We start from the raw sequence: 18064 nt of genomic DNA, 5'->3' as shown, positions 1-18064 counted from the left end.
TGCTTTTCTCTTGATATTACAGCTAGAAAAAGTAAAACAAATTTGTTTAGATAAAATATGTAAGATGTGCATCTAATTCATTTTTGTTTCTGACTGCTTTTAAAAGTATTAAAATATTCTACATGTCTTGGTTATACATTATTAGCCTATAAGTTATTTGGTATGATTAAAAGCTTGCAACTTTTGGTAACAAAAAGCTAGATTAAAACTGGTAACTCAGGGTTGGAGTCATTCAGAAACTAGATGTATAAAGGATAAGATTAAAAATGCCTTTTTAATGAGATATTAAAAGCTGTACTATCATACATTTATATATAAGAACTGGCAGCCAAATTTTGTAAGAGTAATAAACTTGGTGTTAATTTTAGAAAAAAAATAGATTGTTTGCATTGTTAAAAAATTGGTTTTGTTTCCCAAAGTTATGGTTATACTTTAATATTGCAAAATAAAAGAAAATTTAATGGGTCCCATGAAAAAACTAATAAAAAAGGGCCCTGTAGATTCCTTCTCCCTAACCTGAGTAGCTGAAGCCTCCGCCTTCAGGGTTTGCTAACCAGAGGCCCAGTTAATCAGTTAACAAAGAATGCAGAGTTACAGGACAAAGGGCTGCTGAGTCATCCCAGAAATGGGCCGGCCATGGAGATAAGAGAGATAAACATCTGCCTGCAGGAACTGCACCCTTCCCCCATGGACCAGTTCGGCCTGCTGATGTTCAAAGATTGTAAAACAACCAATCATGTGCAACCACGTGAAAGTTTCTCCTTTCCCCACCCCGAGCTTATATAAACCCTAAATCCCTGAGCCGGGAGGTCGACGCCCCTGTCTCCTACATTGAGACACGTGTCAGCCTGGAGCACTCCACCATTAACTACCTCATGTACTTGCAGCAAGTTGGTCTCTCGAGTGTGTTCTTTGGGTGCGTGTGTCATCCTGAGACTTGAGTGAGGTCCCCTGGGGGGGGGGGTTCATGAGCCCTTCATTTTGGTGCATGGGCTGGGAAACTCGTCCAGGATTTGCATGACCACCCAGGACCTCCGAAGACCCCTTGGAGGTAGGTTTAAGTCTGTGTGATGTCTGTGTGAGTGGGGTGTGTTTGGATGCAGCGCCGCTTCTGGTTTATGGCTTTTGGTTTCTGGTTTCTGGCAGCTGCTGTTGTGAGACCATGAGGTCCAACGGCCTCGGAAGCAAATGTGGGCCCGCAGGCTGCAAAATCTGGGGGACACCCCAGTGGAAGGGGGTCAGGATAGCCTGACTGCCCATTTTTTGAATGAAGGAGACAGAGTGCTCCTCCTACAGGGGAAGGTACAAGGACCTGCCCCATCGGAACTTGCATTTGGCTGGCTATATAAGACTAAACGTGGGCGAGTGAGTTTGGAGGTGATAGCATCATGTGTTCTTATCCTGTTCTTGTGCTTTCTGTTTGTAGAGATGGGATAGGCCGTGATGGCCCCTTTGTCTTTGTCTATGGACCATTGGTCGGACGTTAGGGATAGAGGACATAATTTGTCAGTATTTGTGAAAAAGGGGCCTTGGCGGACCCTTTGCACCGCTGAGTGGCTGACTTTCAATGTGGGATGGCCATCTTGGGGGACTTTTGATTTACCCACGATTAGAGCTGTTAGGACAGTTGTTTTTCAGGAAGGACCAGGGTCACATCCAGATTAACAACCTTACATCACCATGTGGGAAGACGTGGCTCGTTACCCACCTAAGTGGGTCGAGCCTTTCATCCCATCTCACCAACCAAGCTCCCAGGTCTTGGCTGTGTGAGAGGGCTCCACAGAAGGAAGACTGAAACCACGATAGAATGAAGAAGGTAAGCCCAGTACCCCACCGGTGTCCGTTTCAAAGATATACCCTGATATAGAAGAACCCCCTGAATGGCCCACTCTCCTGCCCCCAGCTCCCCAACCTGCACCCCAGCCCTCAGCCCCAGCACTGGCCCCAGCCTCCAGGGCTGCAGGAGGGCCCTCAGTGGGTACTAGGAGCCTACATGGAGCCACTCCTGAAGGACCTGACTCCACTGTGGTGCTGCCCCTTAGGGCTGTTGGGCTGCCCCCAACTGGTGAGAAAGAGCTGCAGCTCTTGCAGTATTGGCCTTTTTCTTCCTCTGATCTCTATAATTGGAAAGTTAACCATCCTCCTTTTTCAGAAAATCCTGTGGGACTCACAGTCCTGATAGAGTCTCTGATGTTCTCCCACCAACCCACGTGGGATGACTGTCAGCAGCTCCTACAGACACTGTTCACTACCAAAGAGAGAGAGAGGATTCTCCTCGAGGATCAGAAAAATATCTGAGATAATGATGGACACCCCGCCACTCAGGCTGCAATACACGAAGGATTTCCCTTGACCCGTCCTCCGTGGGATTACAACATGGTAGCAGGTAGGGAATGGCTGTCCATTTACTGCCGTGCTCTCGTGGCAGGTCTCAGAGGGGCAGCAAGGAAGCCCACCAATTTGGCAAAGGTAAGAGAAGTCATGCAAGGACCAACTGAACCTCCCTTGGTGTTCCTAGAAAGGCTCATGGAGGCTTACCGGAGGTACACTCCTTTTGACCCTATGTCAGAGGGACAGCGAGCTTTCGTAATCATGGCTTTCATTGTCTGCCCTGGACATTAGAAGGAGGTTACAGCGTATTGAGGGATTTCAAGATTATACAATCAGAGACGTGGTGAAGGAAGCTGAGAAAGTGTATCATAAGAGAGAGAGAGAGAGAGGAAGAAAAACAAGAGAGAGAAAAGAAAGAAAGGGCTGAGGATGAAGATAGAAGGGAAAAGAGACAAGAAGAGAACCTAACAAGGATACTGGCTGCAGTGGTAGGAGAAGGAAGGCGTCAGGGGACTGGTAGGGCTAGACAGACTGGGAACCTGGGTGACAGCAGAAGGCAGGGGCCAAGGAGACCCAAAAGAGATGAATTACTACTAGAGAGAGACCAGTGTGCATACTGCAAAGAGAAGGGCCATTGGGCCTGAGAGTGTCCTAAGAAGAAAGAGACCAAAGTGCTGTCCTTAGATAATGAAGATTAGGGAAGTCGGGGTTCGGTTCCCATCTCCAAGCCCAGGGTAACTCTAAAAATAGAGGGGACCCCTATAGATTTCTTGGTGGACACGGGAGCAGAATATTCTGTGCTTAAAAAAACCTCTGGGAAAGATACAAGATAAAAAGACGCTGGTGATTGGGGCGACAGGACAAAAACCGTATCCGTGGACGACTTCTCGTACAGTGGATCTTGGAAGAAACCAGGTATCCCACTCATTTTTAGTAACACCAGAGTGACCAACGCCCTTACTGGGCAGAGACTTGTTAACCAAACTAAAGGCCCAGATAACATTTGCCCCCTCTGGACCGGAACTGTCATGGGGGAACTGAGACACCCCAAATGTTAATATTGTCCCTGCAGTTAGAAGAAGAATACCAGCTATACTGAGAGAGAGAGAGAGAGAGAGAGAGAGAGAGAGAGAGAGAGAGAGAGAGAGAGAAGCCCCCGGGGGAGCTTCAGGACTGGTTACTTCGATTTCCTCAGGTGTGGGCTAAGACGGGGGCAGGGGGACGGGAATGGCTAGACAGGCCCCCCTGTGGTGATTGAGCTCAATTCTGGAGCCTCCCCAATTGGGGTCTGACAGTACCCCATGAGCAAGGAAGCAAGAGAGGGCATATGCCCCCACATTAAGAGACTGTTAGAACAGGGGATTTTAGTCCTTTGCAGGTCCCCTTGGAACACCCTCTTATTGCCAGTAAGAAAACCGGGGACAAACGACTATCATCTGGTACAGGATCTCAGAGAAGTCAACAAGAGGGTACAAAATGTCCGCCCTACAGTGTCCAACCCCTACAACTTGCTCAGCACACTGCCGCCCTCTCGAACCTGGTATACTGTCTTAGATTTAAAAGATGCCTTCTTCTGTCTGAGGTTACATCCAAACAGCCAGCCCCTGTTTGCTTTCAAGTGGCGGGACCCTGAGAGCAGAAGAACCGGACAACTCACGTGGACGAGGTTACTTCAAGGATTCAAAAACTCCCCAACACTATTCGATGAAGCTCTACACCGGGACCTTGCCCCCTTCCGTGCTAATAACCCCCAGGTGACTCTCCTTCTTTATATTGATGACATTTTGCTGACCACAGAGACCTGAGAAGACTGCGAACTGGGGACTCAGAAGATCCTGGCTGAGTTAGGTGAGTTGGGGTATTGGGTTTCCACTAAGAAGGCACAGCTATGTCAAACTGAGGTGACATATTTGGGATATACCCTAAAAAATGGACAGCGGTGGCTCACAGAAGCCAGAAAACGAACAGTCACACAAATCCCAACCCCAACCACCCCTCACCAGGTAAGAGAATTCCTGGGGACCGTGGGATTTTGTAGGCTTTGGATTCCAGGATTCGCCACCTTGGCAGCCCCCCCCATTATATCCCTTGACAAAAGAAAAAAGGGAGTTCATCTGGACAAGAGAACACCAAGTGGCTTTCGAAACTCTTAAAAAGGCACTGCTACAAGCCCCTGCCCTAGCACTGCCAGATCTAAACAAGCCTTTTGCCCTATATATTGATGAGAAAAAGGGGGTTGCCAGAGGGGTCCTCACCCAAGCTCTAGGACCTTGGAAGCGCCCAGTGGTTTATCTGTCAAAAAAAAACTAGATCCTGTGGCTAGTGGACGGCCCTCTTGCCTGCAATCAATAGCTGCAACAGCCACACGGATAAAAGATGCTGATAAGCTAACTCTGTGCCAGAAACTGACAGTCGTGGCCTCCCACACCCTCGAAAGCATCATCAGACAACTGCCAGACTGCTGGATAACCAACACTAGAATGACCCACTATCAGAGCTTGTTACTAATAGAGCGAGTAACTTTCATGCCACCTGCCATCCTCAACCCCGCTACCTTGCTACCTGAAGCCGATGAGACCCCAGTACAACAGTGCAAAGAGATACTGGCTGAAAAACAGGGACCCGGTCAGATTTGACTGACCAGCCGTGGCCCGGGGTGGAGACTTGGTTCACTGACGGAAGTAGCTTCATGATAGAAGGTAAGCGAAGGGCTGGGGCAGCGGTAGTAGATGGAAGGACTGTCATTTGGGCTAGCAGCCTGCCGAAGGAACTTCGGCACAAAAAGCAGAACTTATTGCTCTGATCCAAGCCCTAAAACTGGCAGAAGGGAAGTCTGTAAACATTTATACTGATAGCCGATACGCTTTTGCAACAGCCCATGTTCATGGGACAATTTACAGACAGCGTGGGTTGCTGACGTCTGCAGGCAGAGATATTAAAAATAAAGAAGAGATTCTTAATTTACTAGAGGCTGTCCACTTGCCACGAAAGGTGGCAATCATCCACTGCCCAGGACACCAGAAGGGGACTGGCCCTATCGAAAAGGGAAATCAGATGGCAGATCAGATGCCTAAAGAGGCGGCACAAGGACCAATGACTCTAATAGCTAAGGTGGGGCCCCGGCAGGATGAGAGGGCCTTTGAAAAGAGAGTCCTCACAGAAGAAGAGGGGCTAGAATACCTGACCAGTATGCACCGCCTCACCCATCTAGGGGTCAGAAAAATGATAGAGTTAACCAACAAATCCCCTTACCACATTCATAGGCTCCAAAAGACAGCCGAAGATCTGGTAAGAAACTTCAGGGCGTGTGCCCTCACTAATGCTGGATCCAGCAGGCATAGTGTGGGAAAGCGCCTACAGGGAGATCGACCAGAAACTTATTGGGAGGTCGATTTCACAGAAGTCAAACCAGCCCGATATGGCAATAAATATCTCCTAGTTTTCATAGACACTTTTTCAGGATGGGTTGAGGCATTCCCACCAAGAAAGAAACAGCAAACGTAGTGGCCAAGAAGATACTGGAAGACATCCTCCCCCGATTTGGAGTACCTAAGGTAATTGGGTCAGACAACGGGCCTGCCTTCATCACCCAGGTAAGTCAGGGACTGGCCAGACAGCTGGGGATAAATTGGAAACTACATTGTGCTTACTGACCCCAGAGCACAGGACAGGTAGAGAGAATGAATAGAACCATTAAAGAGACCCTGAGAAAATTGACCATAGAGACCGGTGGGGGTGACTAGACAGCCCTTCTCTCCCTAGCCCTGTTCTGGGTAAGGAACACACCTGGACCTTTGGGACTAACACCCTTTGAGATATTGTTTGGTGCACTGCTGCCTCTGTTTGAAACCCTAGAAAGTGTGGCACATCCTGATGACAATAATTTTATACCTTCCACCCACCTTTTAGCCCGATTAAAGGCTCTTGAGATGATCAGGAGAGATATTTGGGAACAGCTAAAAGACACTTACATGGTTGGAGACCCTGCAGTTCCTCATCAGTTTGAGATTGGAGATGCTGTCCTGGTACAGAGACACTGGACGGGAAATCTCAAGCCACAGTGGAAAGGATCCTACCTGGTACTGTTGACAACCCCAACCGCCATTAAGGTAGAAGGGATCCCCACCTGGGTTCATGCTTCACATGTCAAAAGGGCCCCTCCCAAAACTAGTCCAGATGAGTGGATTTTGGAAAAGACTAATAATCCTCTTAAGTTGTGTTTATGTCGTAAACGCAATCCTGAGTCAGGACAGCAACCCCCACGCCCCAATGCGACAAACCTGGGAGGTAATTAATGAAGAAGGAAACACTGTGTGGTCAATTGCTATGCATCCTCCATGGACTTGGTGGCAAGATCTTACACCTGATATCTGTAAGTTAGCAGCTGGATCACTTACCTGGGATCTTCCAGACCACACAGACCTATCTAAACCACCCGCTGAAAGACAGTGTGTTCTGGGCAGGATAGGGAGCATGTTTGGGTGCTCAGGGCAGTTCTACCGGGCTAATCTCTGGTCCTCAGAATTTTATGTTTACCCCGGTCAGGGCCACAATCGGAAGCTTTGACACAAGTGTGTGGGGACCTCTGATTTTTATTGTGCTGCATGGGGATGTGAAACCACTGGTAAGGCTTACTGGAACGCTAGTTCTACATGGGACCTGATTACGGTAAAGAGGAACAGCAGCTATGATAAGTCCAACCAAGGAGAGAGAGATAGTTCTAAATATCCTGAGAATGGGTGTGGATACAGAAATAGTCCCATTGGAGCCTGTAAAAACAGCTACTGCAATCCCATAGTTATAAGATTCACTAATGCAGGGAAATGAGACCATCAGAGTTGGCTTAAGGGAAACAACTGGGGATTGCGTATAGATGCTGCTGGAAAAGACCCTGGGTTAATCTTTAAAATTAAGTTGACTCTAGAAAACCCCTCTCCAATACCTATGGGACCTAACAAAGTCCTTCCTGAACAAGGCCCCCCTACCAGGTCCCTTACTCTAACACCGGTCCAACCTGTGCCAGTGACTGCTGGTCCTTATGATTTTACCCCCTCACAAGGCCCCTGGATCTTGACCACACCACCTGATCCTTCGACGGGACAGAGACTATTTAATTTGGTCGTTGGAGCCTTCCACACTTTAAATAATACAAGTCCAGACTCTACTAAATCTTACTGACTGTGTTTAGTAACAACACTTCCATACTATGAGGGAATCGCTATGAATGGTGCCTTTAATAACACCACTTCCCATCACTCCTGCACTTGGGGAACTGAGAGAAAACTAACTCTAACTGAAGTATCGGGGTCAGGTTCAGGACTCTGCCTAGGTACCCCACCTGCCTCCCACAGACATCTGTGTAATCAGACAGTCTCTCGTCCTAAAACATCTATCACCTATTATTTGGTACCAGGGCCCAACCGTTGGTGGGCTTGCGGTACAGGACTCACCCCTTGTGTGTCTACAAGTGTATTCAAACCAACTACAGACTTTTGTGTACTTGTGCAGCTGGTACCCAGAATCTACTACCATGCTGCGAGTAATTTCAAAGATGAATTCGATATTAGGCCAAAAATATACAAGAGAGAGCCAGTTTCCCTCACTTTAGCCATCTTACTGGGTGCAGGCATTACTGCTGGTATAGGAACAGGAGCTGCCACACTGGCCACTGGACAGCAAGGCCTTAATGCTCTCAGTACTGCTATTGATGGAGACCTAAAAATACTAGAAAAATCTATTTCCAACTTAGAGAAATCTTTGACATCTCTATCAGAAGTAGTGCCCAAAACAGGCAAGGGCTTGATTTGTTGTTTTTAAAGGATGGCGGACCGTGTTAAAGCAACACTCTTCTTTAACACCCTCAAAGAAGAGTGTTCCTTTTTTGCTGATCATACTGGAGTAGTCAGAGACTCGATGCAGAGGCTTAGGGAAAGACTAGATAAGAGACAAAAAGATTGGGATGCCCAACAGGGCTGGTTCGAGTCCTGGTTCTCACAAAATCTCCCTGGATGACTACCTTGTTTTATGCCCTGGCTGGACTGGTGATGATAATTTGTTTAATTTTTTTAATTTGATGTGTGATAAATAGACTTATGACCATTATCAAAAATAGAGTTGATGCTGTTCAATTAATGGTGTTGAGACTATATTTTATACCAACCACTCGAGGATCCTGATAAGGTGAGAAATGATTCCAGAGCCTAGGCTAGATATTTTAAGGTTAAAATTATTCAGGAAAGGAAGAGGGGAAATAAAAGAAAATTTAATGGGTCCCACAAAAAACTAATAAAAAAGGGCCCTGTAGATTTCTTCTCCCTAACCTGAGTAGCTGAAGCCTCTGCCTTCAGGGTTTGCTAACCAGAGGCCCAGTTAATCAGTTAACAAAGAATGCAGAGTTACAGGACAAAGGGTTGCTGAGTCATCCCAGGAATGGGCCGGCCATGGAGATAAGAGAGATAAACATCTGCCTGCAGGAACTGCTCCCCGCCCCCATGGACCGGTTCAGCCTGCTGATGTTCAAAAATTGTAAAACAACCAATCATGTGCACCCACGTGAAAGTTTCTCCTTTCCCCACCCCGAGCTTATATAAACCCTAAATCCCTGAGCCGGGAGGTCGAAGCCCCGTCTCCTACATTGAGACACGTGTCGGCCCGGAGCGCTGCCATTAAACTACCTCATGTACTTGCAGCAAGTTGGTCTCTCGAGTGTCCTTTGGGTGCGTGCCATCCTGAGACTCAAGTGGGGTCCCCTTGGGGGGGGGGGGTTCATGAGCCTTTCACAAAAGAAACCTAAAAATATAGTTAAACTGCCAGTATTCCATTGGCTGCAGTTGGCAGTTTAATTACAAGCTTGAGAATTTTTGACTCACCCATGTTTATGGTTGAGAAGAAGATTGAGCAGGTGGAGATGATTGCAAGAGTAATAAGAGTTAAAAACAGCTGTGGCACAGTATAGCCCTGCTGCCACTTTTATTAGATACAGTGGCAAATTTATTAGATATAGTAGAGGCAAATTTAGCCCCAAGATTGAAAAGGAGATATCATTGGAAAGTTTTGCCTCAAGGAATGGCTAATAGCCCTTCATTATATAAAAATTTGTTGTTGCTTTAATACAAAAAATTAGGAGTTTGAATCTTTCAGTGTATATTATTCATTGTATGGTATTTTATTAGCTGATCCCACTGAAGGAGTTTTAATACAAGCCTTTGCTCTCATACAATGAGCTTTAAAATTTTGGGGAGTGCTTGTTGCTCCAGAAAACATTCAAAGGCTATATCTTTTCAACATCTGAGACACCAGTTATATTCCTAAACAAATTGTGGCACAGAAAATTCAAAAAATAAGATAGTTTACTTACTTTAAATTATTTTCAAAAGCTTCTAGGAGATGCTAAGTGAATAACACCTCACCTTAAGCTCATCAGAGGAAGACTTAAACCTCTGTTTGATATTCTTAAGGGAGATGAAAATCCTAATTCCCCTTGACAATTAACTGATGAAGAAGGAATAGCTTTGCAGAAAGTAAAGGAAGCTGTTATCAATAGTTTCATTATACAGACTGATTAATTGTTGACTGTTTCACAGCAGTTCTTTGGCAAAAGGGATCATTAATGTAGATTCATAATTCTTTATCTCCAAAGAAAGTTTTAACACCCTGTTCTGAAGCTGTTGCTGGGTTAAGACAGAATTGTAGGTTAGGATCACAAAAGTATTTTGAGAAGAACTTAATGAAATATTCCTTATTCCAAACAGCAATTAAATTGGTTATTAAAGAATTCTGATATTTGGCCTATTACATGACTTACTTTTTAGACAAATTTGATAATCATTATCCAAAAGACAAGTTGTTACAATTTTCCTCTATACATGCTTTTGTATTTCTTATAAATTTACATATGTAGCCCGTAGAAAATGTGTTTACTGTATTTACAGACAGCTCATTTAATGGGAAGACAGTAAATGTAATTGGATCACATGCTCATTCTCTTGAGTTTCCCCCTGCTTCAGCACAAATAATTAAATTACGTGCTATAGCCACTGTTTGAAATGCTGAAAAATCAAGCTTTCAAATTGTATACTCATAGCTAGTATATAGTTTATGGTTTATAATTGCTTGAAATTGTTCCCTTTTTAGATATTGCTAATTCTCAAATTTTACAAATACAGATTAATTTAAGAAACATACTTTCCTTTAAATTTATAAGACATTTAAGAGCTCATACTAGATTCCCTGGACCCCAGGAAAATGCCATAACAAATTTGTATATTAGATAGACTACAGACCTTACAAAAACAATTGGCCATACAATTTTATTCTTTACATTGGGGTTGTTTATCTAGATTGCTGTGCCACTGTGGCTAATCTGCTTTTTGTGATCCTTGAGACCAAGGGCTGCAGTTTTTTGGCACTTAGCACCTCATTCTAAAATCAGCCAAAGATTAAGTAAACAACTTTTGTTTTGTTTCAACAAGCACTGCTGGGCTCTAACTTATGCCTGCTAGTCTGAGGCCACTTAAAAAGTTATTAAAAAGTTTATTATTAAGAGTAAAAAGTTTCCTATAAAAGCTATCTAAAAAAACTACAAAGAAAAACTTCTATTTTATTTGAGAAAAAGAATAAAAACTTTATATAAGTCGGAAAAGGCACAGAGTTCTGTTTATCTCTCCATTATACTTGCCTCTTATCCTTTTGTCCTCAGTATTCATATAGTTTTTAAAGTATGCAATCACATGTTACAAAGTTTGTTACAAGCTTCTACCAAAAATTAAACTATAAATTAAAATAAAAGTTTAAAATAGAAAATGTTGTATACATATTTATTAAGGGTGATTATCTGGCTAAACATCCAATACCTGTGTAACTCCACAGGTTCACTGAGGGTTTAAAACTATAACTAAGATTATCAGTGAAAATTTGTATAGATAAGCCCAGACAGTATTTATCTTCTGTCCTGGCACCTATAGTAAATCTTTGGTTCTCTTTTAATGACTTTTGGCTAATTGTTTTTACAACTTCTTGAAATGTGCTCTGAGTAGGAAAAAGTCTGGTTACTATCTAAGAGCAATTGACTTATGACACTTGGGAGGCTGGCAGAGTCCTCATTGCAGTTTTGACTATCAGAGAAGGGCCTAATAGCAGTCCAGTTATAAAAGAGCTTGATAATCATTGATATAATTTTAGGAGTTCTAGTAGGATCATCATTAGGACTTAAGAAGTCATCTGTTTGTCTATATAGCATTACCACAAGATAGTACATCTTTGTGGATCTGCAGAGATCTGCTCCAAAGGGGTGTGCTATTGATTGGTGATTGTTACATACATTCATATATATATATATATATATATATATATATATATATATATATATATATATATGTTGTTGTTGTTTTGTTTTCCCATGAGACTCGGGCAGAGTCACACAGGGAAAGCGGGATTCGAACCAGGAGAGAGCAAAGGGCGCAGGGCCGCCCTCTGGAGGTCGGCGCCTAAGCCGCTGCACCACCGCTCATTCGCTGATTGTTACATATATTTAATAATAATAGCTTGAGACACTAATTTTGTATTTCTAGAGAGTGTACAAGTCAAATTGCAAAAACTTGTTCTCAGTGTCCTCAATTTTTTCCGTAATGGTGTTAATACTTGAGGACTTACACCTAATCAAATTATGACAAGTGGATGTTACTCATTTCTGATTGTGGAAAATTAAAACATGTACATGTGACTTGATACCTTTTCAGTCTTTCTAGTTGCAACTGCTTTAACAGGAGAAACAACTAAAAATATAATTAGTTATTGCCTACATTATCTTTCTATGCTTGGTGTTCCATATCAGATTAAGATAGATGGAACTGGCTATTGCAGTCAGACAATTGAGATGTTTTGTTGACAATTTAATATTACCCATATTACTGGAATTTCTTATAATCCTCAAGGACAAGGTATTGTGAAACAAATATTATGGAACTTTAAAATAATATCGCCATAACTCTCTGAGTGTGGGAGGAGCAGCTACTGGTGTTTTGGCCTTGGTTTAACAAGAAACACTGAAAAATTTTGAAAAATAAAAGAGGGGGAGTTATATACCCAGAAGGGGTCCCCTAAAAATATTCTTCATCATGCCTTGTTTATTCTCAATTTTTAAAATCTGGACGCTCATGGCAAACCTGCTGCTGATCACCTCTGGTATCCTGAGACCAATAAAAACTATGCCACCTTTATGTGGAAGGACCCTCTTACCTTTAAATGGAATGACCCAGACCCAGTTCTCATATGGGGCTGAGGATTGATATGTCTGTTTGATACCAAAGAAGGCATGGCTAGATGACTGCCAGAAAGATTAGTGAAACAAATAGATACTTCCACAAAGCCAGACCCAATTATAGATAAGATAAATAACAATTGACATCCAGGGAAGAGATATCTCCCTGACAATTCCCTTCTTTTTTCCTTTCCATATAAAAAGGGGCCATCTATGGTGTTTGCTGTTGGAAGTTCTAATCTTGATGCCAGCCTATTTGCACTACTCAGAACTTTGAGGGGCCAATGACAAGGACATTGAACAGCTAAAGACGGCATCACTAATCTGGAAAAATCCCTCGCTTTGTTGTCTGAAGCGGTCCCCCCAAAATGCACAGGGCTAGATCGGCTTTTCCTTCAACAAGGGACTATGTGTTGCCCTCAAGGAGGAATGTTGTTTTTATACTGACCACACCAGGGTAGTTAGAGATAGTATAGCCGAGATCAGAGAGAGAGATTAAAATGGCAAGAAGAAGAATGACTTAAAAACTGGTTCTCTGCTTCTCCTTGGCTTACCACCCTTCTCCCTTTCATCCTGGGTCCTGTGGTCAGTCTCCTTCTCCTTTTGACTTTCAGCCCTTGGGCCTTTAACAGACTCACTGGCTTTATAAAACAACAAATTGACTCCCTGGCATCTAAACCTCCACAAGTATATTATCACAGACTTGATCTGGTTGATAGAGGCTTGGCTGAGACTTGCATTGACACATCGCCTTTAGGAGCTGCATAGAACTCAGATCTATGCACTGGTTCGCATGGCAGAAACACAGCGTGGGTACCTGCAAGCAGTGTGTGATGAGGTACTGCAGGGGTAGGACCCAAATTGCATCTGAGTCCCTCGTGAAGCAAAACCTATTGCATAGAGGTTGGTGTTGATTTCTTGTGTCTCAAAGAGGCTGACTAGGACCCTCGATATCCTATGAAGCCCATGAGACATTTAAACCTCTCCTCCCCCAAAAGGCATCATTTCTAATGATAATGGGAAGATCAGGTCAGTCTTTCCCCCTCTGGTCAATGCACAGTCATTTATCAATGGGATTTCCAAATGTCCGCTTTCTCAGACCAGTCTCTTTAAAATATGTTAAATGGGAGGAAACGCTGGGAGCCAAGACTCCCTTCTTCCTGAGAGCAAATGTCAGTTAGGTAAACATCCTGAGTTTGGAATACTTTATTGTGCTCCTGCCAGGAGAAAATATTAATCAGATAAGCAACTCAAGCCAAGAAATGTTTTAATTGCCTTCTTGCTTGTGAGAAAATATTTAGATAAGTAATTTGGGCTAGGAATTCTTGTGGGCTCAGAGAACTTTGTAATTATGAGATGACCCTGGACCCTGGCTGTCAGATGACTCTCCTGCCTGCTTGCCTTTATAACTGCAGCCTGAACAATAAAGTTTAAGCACTGGAGCAGACATTCAGACCTGTGCTGCTTCTTTGTGTCTCTTGTCCTATGATTCTTTTGTCCCCTTCCCTAGGGTCTCGTCGAATCCTTGTGGGCTGAGGCAATGTTGTAATTCTGAATATCTATACCCCAAATGCAAGGGCACCCACATTTGTAAAAGAAACATTACTAAAGTGTAAATCACATATTAAACCCTACACATTAATAGTGGGAGACTTCAATACCCTACTCTCATCAATAGACAAGTTATTCACACAAAAAAATTAACAGAGAAATAATATTATGACTCAAGTAGACTTAACAGATGTCTACAGAACATTTCAGCCAAACACAAAAGAATACATCTTCTTAGAACCTTATAAAACTTTCTCCAATATTGATCACATACTCCATCACAAAGTAAGTCTCAACAGATAAAAGAAAATTTAAATAACCCTCTGTATCCTAACAGACCACCACAGATGATAGGTGGATTTAAACAACAACAGCAACAACAACAACAGCAGCAGCAGCAGCAGCAACAACAGAAAAAACAGAAAGCCTATAGACCCATGGAAACTGAACAACTCCTTACTGAATGGCTACTGGGTTGAAGCAGAAATAAGAAAGAATTGAATGCATATATACCCCAACTATTGGGACACAATGAAAGCAGTGCTATGAGGAAAGTTCATAGAACTAAATACCTTCATAAAGAAATTAGATACATCTCATACTACCAACTTAACAGAACATCTGAAAGCTCAAAAACAACAACAACAAAAAAAGTAAACACACCCAAGAGCAGTAGATGGTAGGAAATAATGAAACTCAGGGCTGGAGTCAATAAAATAGAAACAAAGAGAACAATGCAAAGAATCAGTGAAACAAAGTGTTGGTTCTCTAAGAAAATCAACAAGATTGACAAAACCTTATTCAAACTAACTAAAAGACACAGAGAGACTATCCAGATTAACAAAATCAGAAATGAAAAGGGGGATATAACAACAGAAACTGAGGAAATCCAAAGATTCATTACATCTTACTTCAAAAACCACTACTGGACAAAATTGGAAAATCTAAATGAAATGAATAATTTTCTTAATAGAATCCACTTACAAAAGTTAAATCAAGATCAGGTAAACAATTTAAATAGACAAAACCCCTAAGGAAATGGAAGCAGTCATTAAAAGTCTCTTAACGAACGCCCACCCCCGGGCCTCCCAGAAATCAGGGCCAGATGGTTTTAGTGAAGAATTCTACCAGACTTTTAAAGAGCTAATACCAATACTCCTCAAATAATTCCACAAAATAGACACAGAAGCGACATTGCCAAACTCATCTTATGAGGCCACAGTCACCCTGATGCCTAAACCACAGAAAGAGAATTACAGACCAATCTCCCTCATAAACATTGATAAATAAATAAAATACTTGCAAACCAAGTCTAAGAACACATCAAAGACATCATCCACCACGATCAACTAGGCTTCATCCCAGGGATGTAGGGAAAATATCATCCTGAGTGAAGTAACCCAATCACAAAAGAACGCACATGGTATTCACTCACCGATAAGTGGATTTTAGCCCAAAAGCTTGAAATAGCCAAGATTCAACTCACAGACCACATAAAGCTCATGAAAAAGGAAGACCAAAGTGTGGGTACTTTGGTCCTTCTTAGAAGGAGTAACAAAATACTCAAGGGAGCAACTATGGAGACAAAGCGTGGGACAGAAAATGAAGGAGGGGCAGTCCAGAGACCGTTTCACCTAGGTATCCATCTCATGTTCAGTCACCAAAGGTAGATGCTGATGCGAATGTCAGAAAGTACATGCTGACAAGAGCCTGATCTAGCTGTCTCCTTAGAGTCCTTAGAGCATATGCCAGAGTCTGACATATTCAGAGGCAGATGCTCATAGCTAACCATTGATCTGATCAAGGGGTTCCCAATGGAGGAGTTAGAGAGAAGACTGAAGGAGCAGAAAGGGTTTGTGACCCCATGAGGAGAGCAACAATACTAACCAACCAGAGCTCCCCAGGGTCTAAACCACCAGCCTGGGAGCACATAAGGAGGGAACCATGACCCCAGCTGTATATGTAGCAGAGGATGGCCTTGTCGGGCATAGGTGAGAGAGGAGATCCTTGGTTCCCTGAAGGCTGGACACTGAGTGTGGGGGAATTTGAGAGTGGGGAGATGTGAGGGGGGGTGTAGGTGGGAGCACATTCTCATAGAAGCAGGAGGAGGGGGAATGAGATAGGGGGTTCCTGGGTGGGTGGGGGGCAAAACAGGGTAAGGGGATAACATCAGAAATATAAATATAATATTCAATAAAAATAGAAACAAAAAAGAAAATCTGTCAATGTGATCTACCATCTAAACAAACTGAAAGAAAAAAAAATATGATCATCTCATTCGATGCTGAAAAAAGCCTTTGACAAAATCCAGCACCCATTCATGATAAAAGTCAAGGATACAAGGCACATCCTAAACATAATAATGGTAATTTACAGCAAGCCTATATAGCCAACATCAAATTAAAAAGAAAGAAACTCAAAGCAGTTCCACTAAAATCAGAAACAAGCCAAGGCTTTACACTTTCACGACATCTATTCAACATAGCACTTGAAGTTCTAACGAGAGCAATAAGACAACTAAAAGAGATCAAGGGACACAAATTGAAAAAGAAGAAGTCAAAGTATCACTATTTGCAGATGATATGATAGTATATATAAGCCACTGCAAAAAAAATCTTCCAGAGAATTTCTGCAGCTAATAAACACCTTCAGTTATATACGTGTATGTGTGTGTATGTGTGTGTGTATCTCACTCCCATAAATAAATGATAAGTGGGCTGAGAAGAAACTAGGGAAACAACACCCTTCACAATAGCCACAAATAATGTAACATATGTTTATGTAACTAAGCAAACAAGTGAAAGACAGTCCTGTATGAAAAGAACTTCAGTCTTTGAAGAAAAAATGGAAGAAGATCTCAGAAGATAGAAAGATCTCCCATGCTCATGGATGTGTAGGATTAACATAGTAAAAATGACAATCTTACCAAAAGCAATCTACAGATTATGCAATCCCCATCAAAATTTCAACACAATTCTTTTCAGACCTTGAATGAATAATACTCAACTTCATATGGAAAAACAAAAAATCCAGGATAACTGAAACAATACTGTACAGTAAAAGAAGTATCACCATTTCTGTCCTCAAGCTCTAGTACAAAGCAATAGTAATAACAATTGCATGGTACTGGCATAAAAACAGACTGGTAATTCAATGGAATCAAATGAAAGACCCACAGATACATCCACACATCTATAGACACCTGGTTTTTGCAAAAAAAAAAAAAAAAGAAAGAAAGAAAGAAAGAAAGAAAAGAAAAAGAAAAAACAAAAAGAACTGTCAGAATTAAACAATGAAGAAAAAAAGCATCTTCAGTAAATGGTGCTGGTCTAACTAGATGTCAGCATATAGAAGAATGCAAATAGATTTATATCTATCATTACACACAAAACTGAAGTCCAGCCCCCCTCTTGGTCTCTTCTGCTGGGGCAGACACCTAGCTGGTCTGCTCCTGTGAAGACACCATATGAGCCATCCAAGAGGAGCCACTGCACTCAGAGCAGCAGGATTTCAGGATCCCAGAGGTGGCCTGTGTCCCAGGAGTTCTTCCACCCAGGAGCTCAGGATCACAGGACCACAGAGACATCTGGACTCTGAGGAGTTCTGACACAAGCAAGATAACTGGAAAGACAGGCTCCAGTCAGACACAGTGAGTGCAGGTAGCATTAGAGTTAACCAGATGGTAAAAGGCAAGCATAAGAACATAAGCAACAGAAACCAAAGTTACTTGGCATCATCAGAACCCAGTTCTCCCACCATAGCCCTGGACACCCCATCACACTGGAAAAGCAGGATTCAGATTTAAAATCACTTCTCATGAGGATGATAGAGGACTTTAAGAAGAACACAAATAACTCCCTCAAAGAAATACAGGAGAACACAGATAAACAGGTAGAAGCCCTTAAAGAAGAAACATAAAAATCC

General features: G+C 42.6%; 1 long non-coding RNA gene across 2 annotated transcripts; it reads left to right on the top strand.

Moving 5' to 3' along the window:
- Positions 1 to 820: 820 nt before the first annotated feature.
- On the top strand, positions 821 to 11544 carry LOC143434443 (uncharacterized). 2 transcript variants are annotated; one of them, XR_013103915.1, is made up of 4 exons: positions 821 to 1051; positions 1628 to 1816; positions 2153 to 6703; positions 6877 to 11544. It is a non-coding gene; the product is annotated as an uncharacterized LOC143434443 (long non-coding RNA). The 2 variants fall into 2 exon arrangements; XR_013103916.1 differs by having other exon boundaries at positions 2153 to 6955; positions 8805 to 11544.
- Positions 11545 to 18064: the final 6520 nt, after the last annotated feature.

The sequence above is a fragment of the Arvicanthis niloticus genome, chromosome 15, assembly GCF_011762505.2.
Source record: "Arvicanthis niloticus isolate mArvNil1 chromosome 15, mArvNil1.pat.X, whole genome shotgun sequence".
NCBI lineage: Eukaryota > Metazoa > Chordata > Mammalia > Rodentia > Muridae > Arvicanthis > Arvicanthis niloticus.
The sequence above is the reverse complement of the archived record's forward strand: the minus strand, read 5'-3'. Positions and strand labels throughout refer to the sequence as shown.